The sequence below is a fragment of the Moschus berezovskii genome, chromosome X (genome assembly GCF_049115385.1).
Source record: "Moschus berezovskii isolate FMDL1 chromosome X, NW_MosBer_1.0, whole genome shotgun sequence".
In the NCBI taxonomy this organism is placed as follows: Eukaryota; Metazoa; Chordata; class Mammalia; order Artiodactyla; family Moschidae; genus Moschus; species Moschus berezovskii.
Genome location: NC_142488.1, coordinates 64,059,618 through 64,077,133, shown reverse-complemented (window position 1 = coordinate 64,077,133; position 17,516 = coordinate 64,059,618).

Below are 17,516 nucleotides of genomic sequence, written 5' to 3'. Positions count from 1 at the left end.
GGATCTCTATTGTGACCAGCATGTTGCCACAGGCTGGGAATCTGCCAAACACAAAAAAAGTGATAATGTCAATCAATTGTAACCTAATTCCTGTAAATAATGCTGTATAAACAGGAGGGCCCTTGTCTACATGGGGTCTTGAAAAGAGCTGAGCCAAAGAGGGACACACTTTCTGTGTTTGATTGTCATCAAGTGCTCATGCAGTCCTTTGCAGTTTACAAAGCACCTCCGGTGTGTTACCTCAGTGAATCTCCATGTTGATCCCACTAAGTGGGCCTTATTCGTCATCTTACAGATGACAAAAATAAAGTTCAGGGAGGTGAGTCAACTTGCCCTAAATCGCTCCCTACCACTAACACCCACACCTTCACTAAACCTGGAGGAGTAAGAAGTTTATGAACCCAAGGACAGAAATAGCTCCAGAGCAGGGACAGAAAATTCTTGCCATGACCAGATAGTCAACCCACCCAGTTGGGTTCAGTCTGATGCTGTGCTCAGTTAACAGCTTTTGGCTTTGAAGAACTTCGGCTTACAGCCTTGGGCCCCTTGAAGGGAGAGTGGGGAGGGGTGCTGGGGAGGACTGCTGCCAGGCCAGTCTTTTGTTCATTCAGCAAACATTTACTGGACAACTACTACGTGCACAACAGTGCTAAGAACTTGGGCTATAGTGGTGATGAGACAGAGCTCCTCCCCAAACTGAGGGCCTAATTCTGGGAGTCTGACAAGTAAATGTTTACAAACGTGGTGTGACAGAGGCTTTGAGAAGGGAAGCATGGAGTGCTCTGGGAACCCATAGAAGAGCCATCTACAGTGGTCTGGGGAGGGTCTGGGAAGGCTTCCCAGAGGAACTGATGCCTGAGTTGATACCAGAAGGGACTTAGCAATACAGAAAGGGGCTGGAGGAATCAGAGGATGAGGAGAAAAGAACTTTCCAAGGTTAGATAACCAACAAGGATCTACTGTGTAGCACAGGGAACTAAACTCAATATTATGTAATAATGTATAAGGGAAAAGATTCTGAAAAATGATATATATTATATATATGTATAACTGAATCAATTTAAACACCAAACACAATAAATATTTTTTTTTTAAAAAAGAACTTTCCAAGGAGAGAGTGAAAAGGCTGGGGGGACAAAAGTTTGTGGCAATGTAAAGAAGGGAAAAGATGTGGGGCAGGGGCATGTGAGAGGTGAGGCTGGAGAAGTAATCATAAAATCCAAAGTAATATAATAATAATTTAATAATAATAATGTCTAATACAATATAAGAGGATCCATGGTGTTATTCATTGTAATTATTCATCATTAGTTGATTCAATCAATAATACTTCATATGACTGACACTGCTAACTTTATAAATATAAGATCTCACTTGCAGTGAATGAATAAAGCACATCTTGTCAGGGCATGAAGCTCAGTGCATTCTAGGCATTATCTTCTGTCACTCTCACAATAAGCCTACCAGGTAGGTGTTCCTATTGTCCTACCTTACAAATGAGAAAACTGCAGGTTAGAGAAGTTAAGAAGTGTACTGAAAGTCACATTCGCTATTAAGTGGCTGGTCTGACATCAAGATTGAGGTTTAATATCAACTCCAGATGGGATAAATTAGGAGTCTGGGATTAACATTACACAGTACTACATATAAACAACAAGGACCTTCTGTATAGCACAGAGAACTATAGTCAATATTTTCTAATAACCTATAAGGGAAAAGAATATATACATATATCATTGTGCTGTACACCTGGAACTAACACAACATTGTAAATCAACTATACTTCAATTAAAAACATATATATAGACTCCAGAACCCTTCCTGGAAAATGGTTTGCCTAATAGCACAGTGCCTCAACAGATGTGTATAAGAATTTGGACTTAATCTTAAGAGAAAGTCATAGAAGAGTTTTGGGCAGAGGAGAGACACTCAAATTTTGTTTTCAAAAAAGCTCATTCTGGCTGTAGGGTGGAGGATGAATTGGAAGGAAGAGAATAGAGGCAGAGTGGGCAGGGGAAGGCTTTGCTTTCTATTTCCTCTCTCAGATGATGGTGGCTTGGACTCAGAAGGTGGCGACTGGGATGGAGAGAAGGCAATGGATTCATGAGGTACATAGGAGGTAATATTGACAGGCCCTGGTGCCTGTGAGACTGAGGGCAAGGAAAACTTGGAGAATGCCTCCCAGATTTCTGGCTTAAGCAAATGAATAAATGGAGGAGCCATTCCTCAAGAAGAGGAGCACAGTGGCAACTACTGGGCCCACATACCACAGCCACTGATGCCTGCACGCTCTAGAGCCTGAGAACCACAACTAATGAGCCCCTGTGCTGCAACTACTGAAGCCCATGTGCCTAAAGCCTGTGCTCTACAACAAGAGAAACCACTGCAATGAGAAGCCCATGGACTGCAACAAAAGAGTAGCCCTCTCTCTCCACAACCAGAGAAAGCCTGTGTGCAGCAATGAAGACCCAGTACGGCAAAAAAAAAAAGAAATCCAAGTGTCCTACATGAATTTCCAGCCTGCAGAAATCTTCCTAAGGCAGCCTCTTAAGAAAGAAGACTTGTTTTGAGTTTTCACAGCAGCTATCAAGAAAATCAAACTTGTTTGGGACATTTTTAAGTGTATGACCCACAAAGGATGCCCATTCCTATTTAATGTTTGATTTTGCTTCCCTTGTGGCTCAACTGGTAAAGAAGACCTGGGTTTGATCCCTGGGTTGGGAAGATCCCCTGGAGAAGGGAAAGGCTACCCACTCCAGTATTCTTCCTGGAGAATTCCATGGAGTGTATAGTCCATGGGGGGCGCAAAGAGTTGGACACGACTGAACGACATTCATTTTCACTTTAAAAAAAATTACAAGGAGTTCCTTGGTTACCTAGTAGTTAGGATTCTGGGCATTCACTGACAGGTTCAGTATCTGGTCAGGAAACTGAGATTCTGCAAACACACGGTGCAGTCAAACAACAACAACAAAACACAATCAACTAAACAAAAAATACAGAGTTACATGGACATGAATTACTACTATGTAAAAATTATATATGCCTGTGTCAGGCTTAGGAAAAATGAAAATATCTGTTAAAGTAATAAGAGATACACTTATTGTTTGAAAAATATTTTCAATAAAAATGGAAAAACATAAAAAAAAAAGGAGGAACATGGGAGGAGAAAGGTTCTAGGGATGAAGACACCTGTAGAGTTCACACTGCAGGGCAAGTGCCAGGTCCTTGGAGGAAAGGTTCAAAAGGCAGCTAGAGAGATGGTTCTAGAGCTCAGGGAAGAGGTGTGGATCAGGCATCAGGAAGAAGAAGGGGACTCCAGCCATAGAGGTATGAGGTCTCCCACATGCACACAGACAGCAAGGCAAAGGTGAATGTACCTGACCCAATTGAGGGAGGGCCAAGGGAGGAGGGTCTGCAGGGAGCAGCCAAGAGTCAGCTTGCTCCTCTGGAAGGAGATAGCTGGCAAGCCTGAGGTACATTTGAGACTTCAACTTCTTGAACTGAAAGCACCTTTGGAAAGTATTTAGTTCAAACCTCTCTCTTAATTATAGATGCCTCCCCAAAGAGGGACACTGGGCAGCCCAAATGCCAATTTCAGCACTCATGTATTTTGTAGTGAGCATGAGGGCTGGGGGACTGGGTCTCCAGCCATGGAGAGGGCTACTAGAGCCATTCTCACTCCCTCGACTCATCCCAGCCCTCCCTGGCATGTAAAGCTCTCACCTGTGTGACAAGAGTTTGATCCAACTGTTTGAAGAGACAGTACAGCATATTGGTCTAGCTTTTGGCCTTTGTTTAAAGAAATAGCTTGGTCTCTTTTTTAAAATTTAGTTTTATTGTTTTTAAAAATATGTGCTGAAGTATAGTTGATTTACAGTGTTGTGTTACTTTCTGGTGTACAGCAAAGTGATTCAGTTATATATATATATTTTCATATTCTTTTCCATTATGGTTTATCATAGGATATTGAGTCGAGTTCCCCGTGTTACACAGAAGGACCTTGTTGTTAAGCATATGGTCTTTACAGTGAGACAATCTCTTTTCAAAACCTCCACCAGCATTCACTAGCTGTGCAATGTTGGGCAAGTAAATTCAGCCCCTGCCCCAATTCTCAGCTTTCCCATCCAGAAAGGGGGATAATAATTGTACCAACGTCATTTGTTGTGAGGATAAAATGAACTAGAATATTCTGTGGCATGTACCACACTCTATTGAGTGTTAACTGATCCTAGCCAACAAGAATGTATCTGATCCATTACGGTTTCCAAATCCAAATTCTTCAGGGCCTGATTGCTCAATACAAATGCTTAGGATTCAACACAGGAAAGATCAGAACTTAGCTGGACTTTATCCCCCTTTTTACATTTTGTGATAAGTTTTACTCTGAATCACCTACAAATAGCAGTAATATTGATGTGGAGTTGGTAGAGGGGTGTCAAGGAAGAATCTACATCTTTTCAGTACTGAGCCTCTGGATCATAATCTCAGGTATTTCCATTTGAGCCACTTTTTAAGTCTGCGAAGGAAGTGTCATTTATATCTATCTTTGTAGAGATGGAAAATAAGGCTCAGAGAGGTCAAGAATGTGACCCAAGTTCACACAATGAATAGGGATGGGACTGGATGGAAACCCAGGCAGTCTGTTGTCAGAACCTCCCAAGAAGTAGCCATTTGGCGTTCATGGTTCTGGAGGAGAGTTCCTCGGTCTAAGTAGTTCCAAGTAAGGGTAATTCCTACTTCCATACAACAGTAAAGGAGTAAGGAGGCCCTGGTGGCAGACCCAGGCCAGGCCAATTCAGGCCAGAAGGTAAAGATGGCTCTTTTGGAAAGCCCCCTTCTTGGGGGCCTTATGTTCATAATCAGTATATGCACCTCTAGTCTGAAGGGTGGGGGTGAGGGGGCCTATCCTGGCCAGTGACCAAGCCAGATGTTTGTTGTGTGACTCCACACAGCACAGAGCTCACGATCCCTCACCAGGTTGGAATTTGTGTGCCATAGTTACAACCAGCTTCATCTCATAACTCAGAAGGTTTCAAAGATCCTCTGGGCTGAGTCTGGCCAGAGGCACAGCCAGGGAGGAGGAAGGTTGGCCTCCCAGCCCTTCACACCACTCTGTTGGGGTTCCTTTCCTTGCACAGGACTTTCCCTCACATCTTTCTCCTCCCTGTTTTCCTGCAGTTTTCCCCACCCCAGGATGTCCACCAAGGCCTGCCTGGCTATTGGCTCCATTTCACCCTGCCTGTTGTGAAGATGAATCTCTTTGCCCCTCTTTTCCTGCTAATAAAGTCCCATTCATCCTTACAGTCCCCTCCAATATTGGTTCTGCTGTGAAGCTTCTTCAACTTCCCCAGAAAGGGAAGGGCAAGGGGACAGGTAATTAGGGAGCACCTACTCTGAGCCAGCTGTAGCCCTGGGGGGTTTGCACAGCTCACTTCATTCAACCTTCACAGGAACCCTGTGAGATTCTACAGGTAAAGAAACCCGGATTCAGAGACAGAGAGCAACCTGCCCAAATTTCCACAGCTAAAAAGGGAAGAAATCTAGTTCAATTTAACTCCCAAGGCGCTATGGACTTGAACTCTCTTTGGATTAAATGGCACCGCCCATCCTTGATCACCTTCAATTTCTCTCTTTTTATCCCACCACAAATTCCCAGCAAGTCCCATTGGCTCTACCTTCAAAGTTATATCCAGAATTTACCACTTCACCATCTCCCCAGACACCACCCTGGACGAAGCTTCCATCACCTTTCACCTGGATTACTTCAGTAGTACCCTGCATGCTCTTTTGCTCCCCACAGTGCTCCTAACCGCGTCACCCCTACCTCTTATCACCCTTTGCCTCAACACACACACAGTCAAAACACAAGTCAAATCACGTCATGTCCCCAACTCAAAATCCTGCCCTGGCTCTTCTTTCCCCTCCAGTGTCTGTCCTTATGTTGCCCCTCATGGCCTGCGCGCTCTGTCTCTGCCTCTCTCCTAGCCCTCTCCCTCCCTCACTCTGCTCCAGCTATTCTGGACTCACTGCTGCTCCTCTGGATACACTAGACATGCTCTTATCTCAGGTTTTTTTTTTCTTTTTTGATGTGGACTATTTTTAAAGTCTTTGTTGAATTTGTTATAATATTGGTTTTGTTTTGGTTTGGTTTTTTGGCCACAAGGCAAATGGGATCTCAGGTCCCCAACCAGGGATCAAACCCACAGCCCCTGCTTTGTAAGGTAAAGTTTTAACCACTCAACCACCAGGTAAGTCCCTCAGGGCCTTTGTATTTACTGTTTCTTCTGTCTGGAAGATTCTTAAAAATCTGCACAGCTTACTACCTCATTTCATTCATATCGTCATTCAAATGATAATCATCCCAGTGAGACTTTTACTATTACCCTGTTTAAATTTTCCACCCCTGCCCCACCAACACTTCCTATTCCTGTTTGCCTGTTTAATTTTTCTCCCTTGTTAGCACTTACAACTAACTGTGATGGCTCATTTTATGTATCAACTTGACTGGGTCACAGGATGCCCAGATATTTGGCTAAGCACTATCTCTCTGGGTGTATCTGTGAGAGTGTTTCTGGATGAGATTTGACTGAGAAAAACAGATTGCCCTCTCCAATGTGAGTGGGTCTCACCCAATCCACTGAAAGCATGAATATGATAAAAGATTGAAGAAAAAAATCCTTTTTCTCTGCCTGAGGGATATCAGTTCTCTTTCTTGCCTTTGGTCTAGTAGTGGAACTTATATCATTGGTTTTCCTGGCCCAGGCCTTTGAACTTGGACAAAAACTATATATACCATTGGCTCTCCTGGGGCTCCAACTCCCCCACTGCATATCTTGGACTTCTCAGCCTTCAAAATTGCACGATCCAATTCCTTTTAATAAATCTTTTTATGTATATATACACATCCTATTTTATTGGTTCTGTTTTTCTGGGGAACCCAGACAAATACACCAACCAATAGTACACCGCTGTTATTTAAGGAAAAAGTTGTTGGTCTCCCATCACATCAACGTAAACTTCCCGAAGGCACAGATTTTTGTGTGTTTTGTTCACTGCTGTATCTTCGGCACAATGTTTGGTGCTTAATAAACATGTTGAATGAATGATGGCCCTTATAATTGTACTTTGTGTGTCTTTTGTGTGTCTCCCAGGAGTCTGTGACATACCCCACCACAGACTGGCCTTTGCATCCCCAGTGCCAGGCAAAGTACCTTCCACCAAAGGTTCCCAGTACATATTGAACAAAATGCCTTGATATGATCCATCTAGAATGCTGAACCAAAGAGGTATGCTTCCAGAACCAAAGAGGTATGGACAAAGAATGTTGGCCTGCCATTCCAGTAAACATAAATTGTTGCCGCCATCAAGCCCTGCAGCCTCCCCATTCCACCCCCAAGGTCTCCTGACAAGGTGCACCCTGAAGGGAATTCAGATGGAGAAAAACAGAAAACATTCCCTTGCTTTGGATATTGACTGGCCTTAGATAGTGAAGATGCATATCTAAGGAAGAATTTCAGTGACCCAGGACTCCTGCATCTTCTCAGAAGTAGAAAGAGCACTAAAACAATTAACTGAGATATCTGATCCTCATGACTAGCAGTAATTTTTCCCAAGATGTATGCTTGGCATTACCTATTTCTCAGGCAAAGAAAAATTCCTGTGTATCCTGACTTCTCCTTAGGAGCAGTTCCTGAGAGCTATGTGAGAGGTTGACTCTCAGGCTATATAGTCCTCAATAAGGTTTTCTTCCCCACCCCATCCCATGTCCCCCTCCCCCCAAAAACAACTTGAAACTGTTAGGCTGTGTGTTTTTCTTCAAAGGGCACAGGACTGAGTCCTGCACAGTACCGAATGCAGGAAGACGCCCTGTTTCCCCCACTCCTCCTTGAAACCCCAGCCTCTATCGCCTCTGCTTGAACTCCCTCCCTCCGTTGCCTCTTTCCTTCCCCCAGCAGATTATCTGAGGATGGTAATTATTGCGAGTAAATTGGAAGTTGTTTTGCACAGGGCTGTGTCCCACGCAGGTCGATTTGTATGCTTCCTGGGCACTTGTGGCACTCCAGAAATGCCATAGCAACGGCCCCGGCGCTGCCGGGCGGCGGGCAGGGCTCCCTGGCACAGCAGCCCTCCCAGCCCCGCCTTCGCAGAGCCTCGGTTTCCCCGCAGCTCCCGCCGAATGCTATCCTGAACCGCGTGCGGGCTGCTGTGGGGCAGAAACCAGATAATGGTTGGAACAATCTGGAAATCGCGGGCTAGCTATGAGAACAATGACTATTCTCCGTGGAATGGTCTCCTTTCCCATTTATTTCTCCCCGCCTTTCTGCGACTCCCCGTGGTCCCCTCGCCCCCGCCTGGAGCCAGCGCCTGCCATATTCCCCCGCTGCCTCAGGAGCGGGGGCCCTGCTGGCCAGCCTTTATTCAGTGCAAAAATCACGGCCCCTGGAACACCTTTTAGTGATGCGGCCCACAGAGACACCGCCAGCTCATCCCGCGGGGGCCGAGCCGCTGATTAAATTGTATTTACTCTGCCTTTCAGTCATTCAGTTGGGCTGGGACGAGGCCAGCTGGAATTAGTGACAACTTTGAAGCATAGAATATTGACCGTTTTATTGCCTGCAATGACACGCGATAATTCAAAGGAAGCTCCCGAGTGTTTCCAAGGAGAGCCTTAATTAGTGAATAGATACCAGATACCACTTGTGCTAATTATTTGGATAGATGCAGACCTTAAAAGTCCTTTACAAATCAGTTTTGAGATGAAAAGCATGAAGGCCTTCCTTCTGCAATGGCCTCTTCTCTCTCTCTAAATCTGAGATCCTGACCAGGACAAAGCTTTGAAAACAAGAAAGCACTATTGAACTATTCATTCATTCCAAACGTTTTTTAAGCACCTAATATGTATGGATGTGAGAGTTGGACTGTGAAGAAAGCTGATCACCAAAGAATTGATGCTTTTGAACTGTGGTGTTGGAGAAGACTCTTGAGAGTCCCTTGTACCGACCGGGGGATCCAACCAGTCCATTCTAAGGGAGATCGATCCTGGGTGTTCATTGGAAGGACTGATGCTAAAGCTGAAACTGCAATACTTTGGCCACCTCATGCGACGAGTTGACTCACTGGAAAAGACTCTGATGCTGGGAAAGGTTGGGGGCAGGAGGAGAAGGGGACGACAGAGAATGAGATGGCTGGATGGCATCACCGACTCTGTGGACATGAGTTTGAGTGAACTCCGGGATTTGGTGATGGACAGGGAGGCCTGGCGTGCTGTGATTCATGGGGTCGCGCAGAGTCGGACACGACTGAGCGACTGAACTGAACTGAACTGAACTGAATATGTACTTCCCTGGTGGCTCAGACGGTAAAGCGTCTGCTTACAATGCGAGAGACCCGGGTTCAATCCCTGGGTGGGGAAGATCTCCTGGAGAAGGAAATGGCAACCCACTCCAGTATTCTTGCCTGGAAAATCCCATGAATGGAGAAGCCTGGTAGGCTACAGTCCATGGGGTCGCAAAGAGTCGGACAGGACTGAGTGACTTCACTTCACTTCACATGCACCAGAACTATTGCAGGTGTTGAAGATCCAAATATGGAGTTAATGTTCTAGAGAAGGAACAGATAATATGGAAGTAAATAAAAAGGAAATCATTTTAAATAATAGAAAGGGCTGTAAAGAATATAAACAGGAAGGTCTTGAGGGTGAGGTGGCTGAGATCTTAATGATAAGGTGGAGCCAGCCATACTAAGATTTTAAGGGAAAGTGTTCCTGGCAGAGGGAATAGCAAATGCAAAGATTGTGGAAATGGGCTTGGTGGTTCAAAGAAGAGAAATAAAGCCAATGTGGTTAAGGCAAACTGAACAAACAGGATGAGATTTGGACTGGCCAGGTCACTAGGGACTTGCAGCCACAGTAAGGAGTTTGGTTCATATTTTCAGTGCATTGTGAACTCACGGAAAGGTCTTAAGCAAAGGCGTGATGTGATCTGGTTTATATTTTTTAAAAGGATTATAAGCTGCTATTTGAAGAGCAGATTAGGTTTCCCTAATAAGAAAATGAACTGGGAGACAGGAATAGGAGTACAGGGGTGGTTAGGAAGCCATTGGTAAATGCCAGGTGGCTTAGGCTTGGGTACTTGCAGTTGGGTGGGGAGAGGTGGAGAGATTCAGGATGTATTTTGAAGACAGAGCCCACTGGGCTTGGTGATGGATTAGATGAGAGACAGAGAAGAGAATGTTTCTAGTTTCTGTGTTTGGGACTTGAGCAACTGAGTGGAGAGTGGTGTCATTTACAGAGATGGAGAAGACTGGAGCAGATCAGATTTGAGGGTTGGGAACCGATACTTCTCTTTTTGATGTTTTCAATGTGAGATGTCAGGGAGACCTTGATATAGGAGCCCGAGGTTCACCTGAGAGGTTTGGACCTGAGGAAGACATTTGGGAGTCCTTAATATTTAGTTAAGAGTTCTTGGAATTTTTGCTGACTTGTTCAAAGCTGACCCTAGGCTAGAACAGAAGTGGGAGGGGAATAACTCCCTCCCTTCCTGCCTCCAAAACAATACCCTTGCCCTCCAAAAGAATGCCCTTGATCTGTCTCAGTGCAGACTTACTTTCAGAAAGGCAAAATAAAACCATGAGGTATACCTTTTTAATAATGAGAAGGGTGAAGATCGAAAGGTTATAAAGCAGCAGCCTCATGTACTGTTGATGGGAATGTAAGTTTACCCACTCCTTTGCTGTTGTTATTCAGTCACTCAGTCATGTCCAACTCTTTGCCACCCCATGGACTGCAGCATGCCAGGCTTCCCTGCCCATCAAGTACTCCCAATGCTTGCTCAAACTCATGTCCATCGAGTTGGTGATGCCATCCAACCATCTCATCCTCTGTCATCCTTCTCCTCCCGTCTTCAGTCTTTCCCAGCATCAGGGTCTTTTCTAATGAGTCAGCTCTTTAGAAGTGGAGCTTTAGCCTCAGTCCTTCCAATGAATATTCAGGACTGATTTCCTTTAGGATCTCCTTGCAGTGCAAGGGACTCTCAAGAGTCTTCTCCAACACCACAGTTCAAAAGCATCTTTGGTGCTCAACCTTCTTTATGGTCCAACTCTTACATCCATACATGACTATTGGAAAAACCATAGTTCTGACTATAGGGACCTTTGTTGGCTAAGTAATGTCTCTGCTTTTTAATAAGCTGTCTAGGTTTGTCATAGCTTTTCTTCCAAGGAGCAAGCATCTTTTAATGTCATGGCTGCAGTCACCATCTGCAGTGATTTTGAAACCCAAGAAAATAAAATCTGTCACTGTTTCCATGGTTTCCCCATCTATTTGCCATGAAGTGATGGGACCAGATGCCATGATCTTTGTTTTTTGAATGTTGAGTTTTAAGCCAGCTTTTACACTCTCCTCTTTCACCTTCATGGAGGGCAATTTAGCAAGTTCTATCAAAATGAGAAAGATATATACACTTTGATCTAACAACTCCTCTTTTAGGAAATTATCCTACAGATATACTCACATATATTCACAAAAATGTATGTACCAGGATATTTATTGCCACAGTACTTGTGATAGCAAAAGATTGGAAAAAATATCCATCAGTGGGCCTGGCCAAATAAATTAAAATGCACTCTTACAATGGCATATATACAGCCATTAAAACAAAGGAAACTCTTGATGTTTTTATTTATTATTATTTATTTTATTTTTAATTGAGATGAAATTCACATAACATTAACTTCACTATTTTGACCATTTTAAAGTGTAATGTTCAGTGTCTTTATGTTTTGATATTAAACACCATCTGAAATATATTGGTAAGTGCCTACCCTCACTCACCTTCTGTTCCCACCTCTGCTTGTAATAGTGGGAGGGATTTTTTTCCAATGGGCACCTGTGAAAAGCCTCCATGACTGAGGAGGCTGAGAGGGTTTGGAGGGTTTACTAGGGAAAGGTGGTGCTAATCTTAATCAGTGGTTCTCAGACTGCTGCACATTAGTGCAGGGAAGATTTTAAAAATGCCCTTGCCCAGGCCTCACCTCTAAAGACATTTTATTTAATTAGTCAAGGAAGGGTTGGGAAGGGTGGGGCCTGGGCATGATTTTTTAAATTGAGGTGTGATTAACACACAGTAAAATGCATAGGTCTTAAGCATGTAGTTCAATGAATTGTGATAATTGTAGGCACTTGTGTAACCACTGCCCCAGTAAAAGCATAAACCATTTCCACTGTCCCAGTCAACGCCCCCACCCCCACCAGAGGCAATCACCAGTCTGGTTTCTTTTATAGATTTGTTTTGATTGTTCTTAAAAATGTATATAAATGGAATCAAGCAGTATGTAATATTTTGTGATTGGCTTCTTTCACTTAGCATAATGGCTTTGCAATGCTAATACCATCCAAACTGTTGTCCTAATCAACTTCCTTTTTATTGTTGTGTGGTATTCTCTTGATGTATCTTTGAAATAGATCAAAGTTTGTTTAGCCATTCACACATCCAGGGACATTTGGACCAGGGACATATTTTAGAGTCAATCATTTTATTACTGATTTGGAGGAACTCTTTATATATTCTGGATACTAGTCCTTTGTCAGATACATGTATTGCGAATAAAATCACCATTTAAAAGATCCCCAGTGATTTTATCATGAATCTAGGGTTGAGAACTCCTGGCATACTAAAGATCAGCCCCAGAGGTGCCCTAACTTTATGGGTCCCCAAATCTGCCTCCTGGCAACTATGCCTGAGGACTGATTATTCAATCCTATGAATATCAAGGGCTATGAGGATTTTAGGAGTGAGGGGTGCCTTGTCAGCCTTCTGTGGGTCTGTCTGGCTTCTTGAACAGGTCTATTCATCTGAACTGTTCTCTTATCCTCTGATGTGAGACCTTAGGTGAGTGTTTTCTTGTGTCTACCCTAAAATTTTCCTCATGTGAAACTTGATCTTATTGCTTGACCCATTCCTACCACCTTGAGATGGTGTGTGTCAAAGTGAAAGTGAAAGTCGCTCAGTTGTGTCCAACTCTTTGCGACCCCATGGATTATACAGTCCATGGAATTCTCCAGGCCAGAATACTGGAGTGGGTAGCCTTTCCCTTCTCCAGGGGATCTTCCCAACCCATGGATCGAACCCAGGTCTCCCACATTGCAGGCGGATTCTTTACCAGCTGAGCCAGAAGGGAAGCCCAAGATTACTGGAGTGGGTAGCCTATCCCTTCTCCAGCGGATCTTCCCGACCCAGGAATCAAACCGCGGTCTCCTGCATTGCAGGCAGATTCTTTACCAAGGGAGCTATCAGGGATGCCCATGTGTCAAAGAGACACAGACAAATTTTTCTTCTGAATAGAGCAAGATATTTCCCAGGCACAGAAGGAATGTGAATTTCTGTATCTCCTCCCACCCATCGTCCTCAGTCCGCCTACCTACTCACTGAAAAGGAGACTCACTTTCTAATAGCCTGGCAACCATTCAGCAAGGGGCTGAGAGTTGATAGCCTGGTTCTGGTCTCTTTGAATGTGCTGTGCACTTGCTGCATGACCTTGCATGATGCAATTAACCTCCCTGAGTTTTGATTCCTGTGGCTGATGAAGGAGAACAGTTATTTCTTGCTTGTTGTGGGGGAAATGCCTGGCATAAAGTAGATGCACACAAACCATCAGCTCCCTTGAAAGGGAAGCTGGGAAAGCTTGGCTTTAGGAGCAGTACAGCTGTACTGTGAAAGGAGCTCTCTGCTTGGGGATTTGCCATGCCCTCAACATGCCCCGGTGTCATGTATCTGCTCCTCCTCTCCACACCTTCAGAGGCCTAGACTGGCCAAGGTCCCCCCTACTGTGTTGTCCTCACCCTGCCCTTCTTGGCTAATTTGAACAGAGCATCCCACGAGGGCCCCTAGGTTCTTTAAGCTCAGAACAGATGGCTGGGAAGCCAGTTCTCTGGGACATACAGTTCCTGACTCAGATCTGGGCAGGGGGCCAAGGCCTTCGAAGGACTGGGGAAAAACATAACCCTCATCCCCCACTCAAGAGCTTGTAGTTTTTACTGTCTGTCTCTTTTAGTGCCAAAGAGGAAAAAGGACCACAGTGGTTAAGATGTTCAGATTAGGCACCCCCCACCCAATCCCTTGTTGGACTGGCACCAGAGAGGAGCCTTGATTCTAGCTTTTGGGAGAGGCACTCATCCATGTAGGGAGGGTTTCTCTGCTGCTTCAGGAGGGTGAAGATGCTGAAAAGGAACTCACAGGGAGCTCCCAGAAATGCCCCTAGAAACTGTGAGTGCAAGGCTCAGAGAATCTACCAACACTTGGCCCATCCATCTCACAGTCAAGCATGTGTGGCTTTGTCCCTGCACACGATTTAGGAAAGGAATAGAAAAGGAATATCTGGTCCTTGGGGGTAACTCAGATTCCTCTACACTATTTCCAGGTCCCTCTTGAGGCAGGTTCAGGAGGGAGATGGAGCAATGCTGGCAAGAGGAGTGGTTGGGATGAGCATGCTTGGACCTCCCCTGTTCTTTGGTTCCTGGTCCCTATTATTGCTTTGAATGTATCAATCCCACTCACAGCCTCATTCGAGCTCTCCAACATGGTACCCATTGCTTTCCTCTAGGATTAGTGAATTGACAATTCATCCATCCACCCCTCCAACAAATATTTTGTTGTTGTTGTTCAGTCACTCAGTTGTGTCCAATTCTTTGTGACCCCATGGACTGCAGCACGCCAGGCTTCCCTGTCCTTCACCATCAACAAATATTTACTTATCAGCTGTTATGTGTAGGTACTTGCTAAACTCTGTGAAACTATAACTGTGCAAAAGAAAAATCTGTCCTTCACAGAGCTCACGTGAACATGGGAAAGCCAGGGAGGTAATCAGGCAGTCACATTCCACAGACTAAACCCAAAGATAAAGGCAGGGTGTGTCACATTGCCTCACAGAGAACCACTGCTGGGAAGGATCATGGAAGGTCCTGGAAGGAGGGAGACCTGAGAGTCATGGAGTAGATAGGGGATTAGACAACAAAGTGGAAAGTCCAGACAGAGGAATCAGCATGTGAGGGGGCCTAGAGGCAAGATTTGAGTAAGTGGAGGTGGTTCAGTTTGAGAGGACTGTGTGTGTGTGTGTGTGTGTGTGTGTGTGGCCTTGTAAGCTATGGTGAGGAGGAAAGATTTGGTTTTGAGTGCAAGGAGGGAGCTTTGAAGGGTTTAGACTGGCCCAGGACATGATCAGATTGGTGTTTGTGCAAGATCACTCTGGGTGATCTTCTGGGTGCAGAGAGGGTGGGGAACAGGCACAAATATAAAAGCTGGAAGAAAGTCATGAGGCAATTGCAGTGAGCCACACTAGAGATGATGGTGGCATAGACCGGAATGGCGGCAGTGGAAATGGAAAGAAGTGTTTAGATTTGAGATATATTTTGGAGGTGGAGTCAACAGGACTTATAGGTAGATTGGAAAGATGTCTCTCAGTTTCTGACTTGAACAATTGAGGGGTTGGTAGTGCTGTTCTTGGGGATGGGAGTATTGAGGGAACAGGTGTAGTAGGGGAGGGTGAGAAATGAAGTCAGTGTCATGTTGAGTTCAGTCTTCCAGAAAGACATGTCTTGTAGCCATCTGGACACCTAGGTCTGAAACTCAGGAGGGAGGATGAGGCTAGAGACAGAATTCTGACGTCTTGGGAGTGAATGAGGTAGCCTGAGGAGAATGGATGATGCCATGATTTTGCAGCAGTGCCATTCTTCCTGTCAAAGGATTCCCTCCACTTTGGTGCCTGCTTCAGCTCAAACCATAGGAGATAGTTTAGAAAGCACTTATCACACTTTGCAATCTAATGCAAAGACCCTGTGGATAATCCTAACTCTTGGCTCCCTCTTTCCTCTCAGTTCCTGTCATTTCCACAGCATCTTAGGCTGACTTCACCAGTTTCCAGCAAGAATTTATCCAACCCTGGGGCCAGGCCAGCTACCATTCTTAGAAAATTTGGTTTCTGGCTCCCTCTGCTGGCAGAGCTGGAGATGACGCACCTCCTGGCGCAGAGCTGGAGAGGACCCTTCCTCTGGGTTCCAAACTGGGATAAGATCCCTCTCATCCTCAAACAGGGAATTAAGACCTTAACCTCAGTCCTCTTCGCCACCCGCCAAAACAAACAAACAAACAAAAACCCTCCACTCATTTTAGAACCCTCGATAGAAATAGGGGGAAAAAGCCTAATTAGGTATCTGGGAATCACAAATTAAATTCTTGTTTCCAAATCACTTTCCTCTTTTATTCTGCCCCAAGCCCACTCTTGACCTCCTTGCCCAAGAAAACTTCACTTGTTTATTTATATCTATCTCTAAAAATACCCTCTCCTATTCTCAGTCCCCAAGTGCAGCATTTTGTTGGCACCCAGTTGGCTTTCCTCCTCCTCATACACAGGGACGCCAAGACTTGTGCTGGAAAGACCACTTGGCTGGGAGTGAAGGAACTTAGGTTTGAATCCCATTTCTGCCAGTGATTCAGGCTGTAACCTTGGACTTCCTTCTTTCCCAGTGGCAGTTCCCTCACTTGTGACATTGCACTGGACTCCAGAAACCGTTCCAACTCTGGCGTTCCTGGCTTTGCTCCAATCACCTTAGCTTTTTCACTCCACTTGCATCAAGCTTTCTCCTCTCACAGGGTTTTTAGTTATGCTGTTCCCTCTGTCTGAAATGCTCTTCCCTTCCCCCCCTTTGTTTAATTAACTCCTCTTTATCCTTAGCTCTCAGCTCAAATACTACTTGCTCAGAGAAACCTTTCCCAGGCCTTCCAGACTGGGTCAGGTACCTCATCAGATGCTCTCAGAAGTACCCAGAATTGTCCTGCCTACAAACCTCATCATTTTGTAATTTTCCACAGGCTTGTGTGATCATTGCTTCAAGTCTACCTACCCGCATCCCCCGGCCCACATCAAACTTTAAATTCCTGATAAGAACCTGTCTGTTTTGTTCACCACTGTACCCCAGCAAACAGATCCTTGACTGGCAATCTTGTAAAGACTTAACACATATTTACTAAATAAATGGATAAGAAATGAATGATTCCTTCTCTTCAAGTATCAGCTGCTTGCATCATGTTTAACACCTAACTAGCATTATGTTTAGGAGTAAAAAGTCAAAAGCCAGGCTGCTTGGGTTTAGAACTCAACTTTACCACTCACAAGCTATACAAACTTGTGTAACTTATTACATCTTCCTTGTGCCTCAGTTTCCTTATCTATCAATATAAAGTGACTTTAACAATAGTATACACTACCTAACAAGGTTGTTGTGAGGATTAATATTGGATTAAATACATCTATATTAAACTTAATATAGGTATATTAAGTGCACAGAACAGGGCCTGACACTCAAGTGCTCCATTAGTAATAGCTATTGTTCTTATTCTGCCTCATCCATTTCTCCATTTACCTATTCTGAACTCTCCCACATGGTCTCATTATCTTATTTCCGGTCTGTGAGTATGGGTGACTCAGTGTAATTTGCAGACTAGAAAGCAAAGGGTCTATTT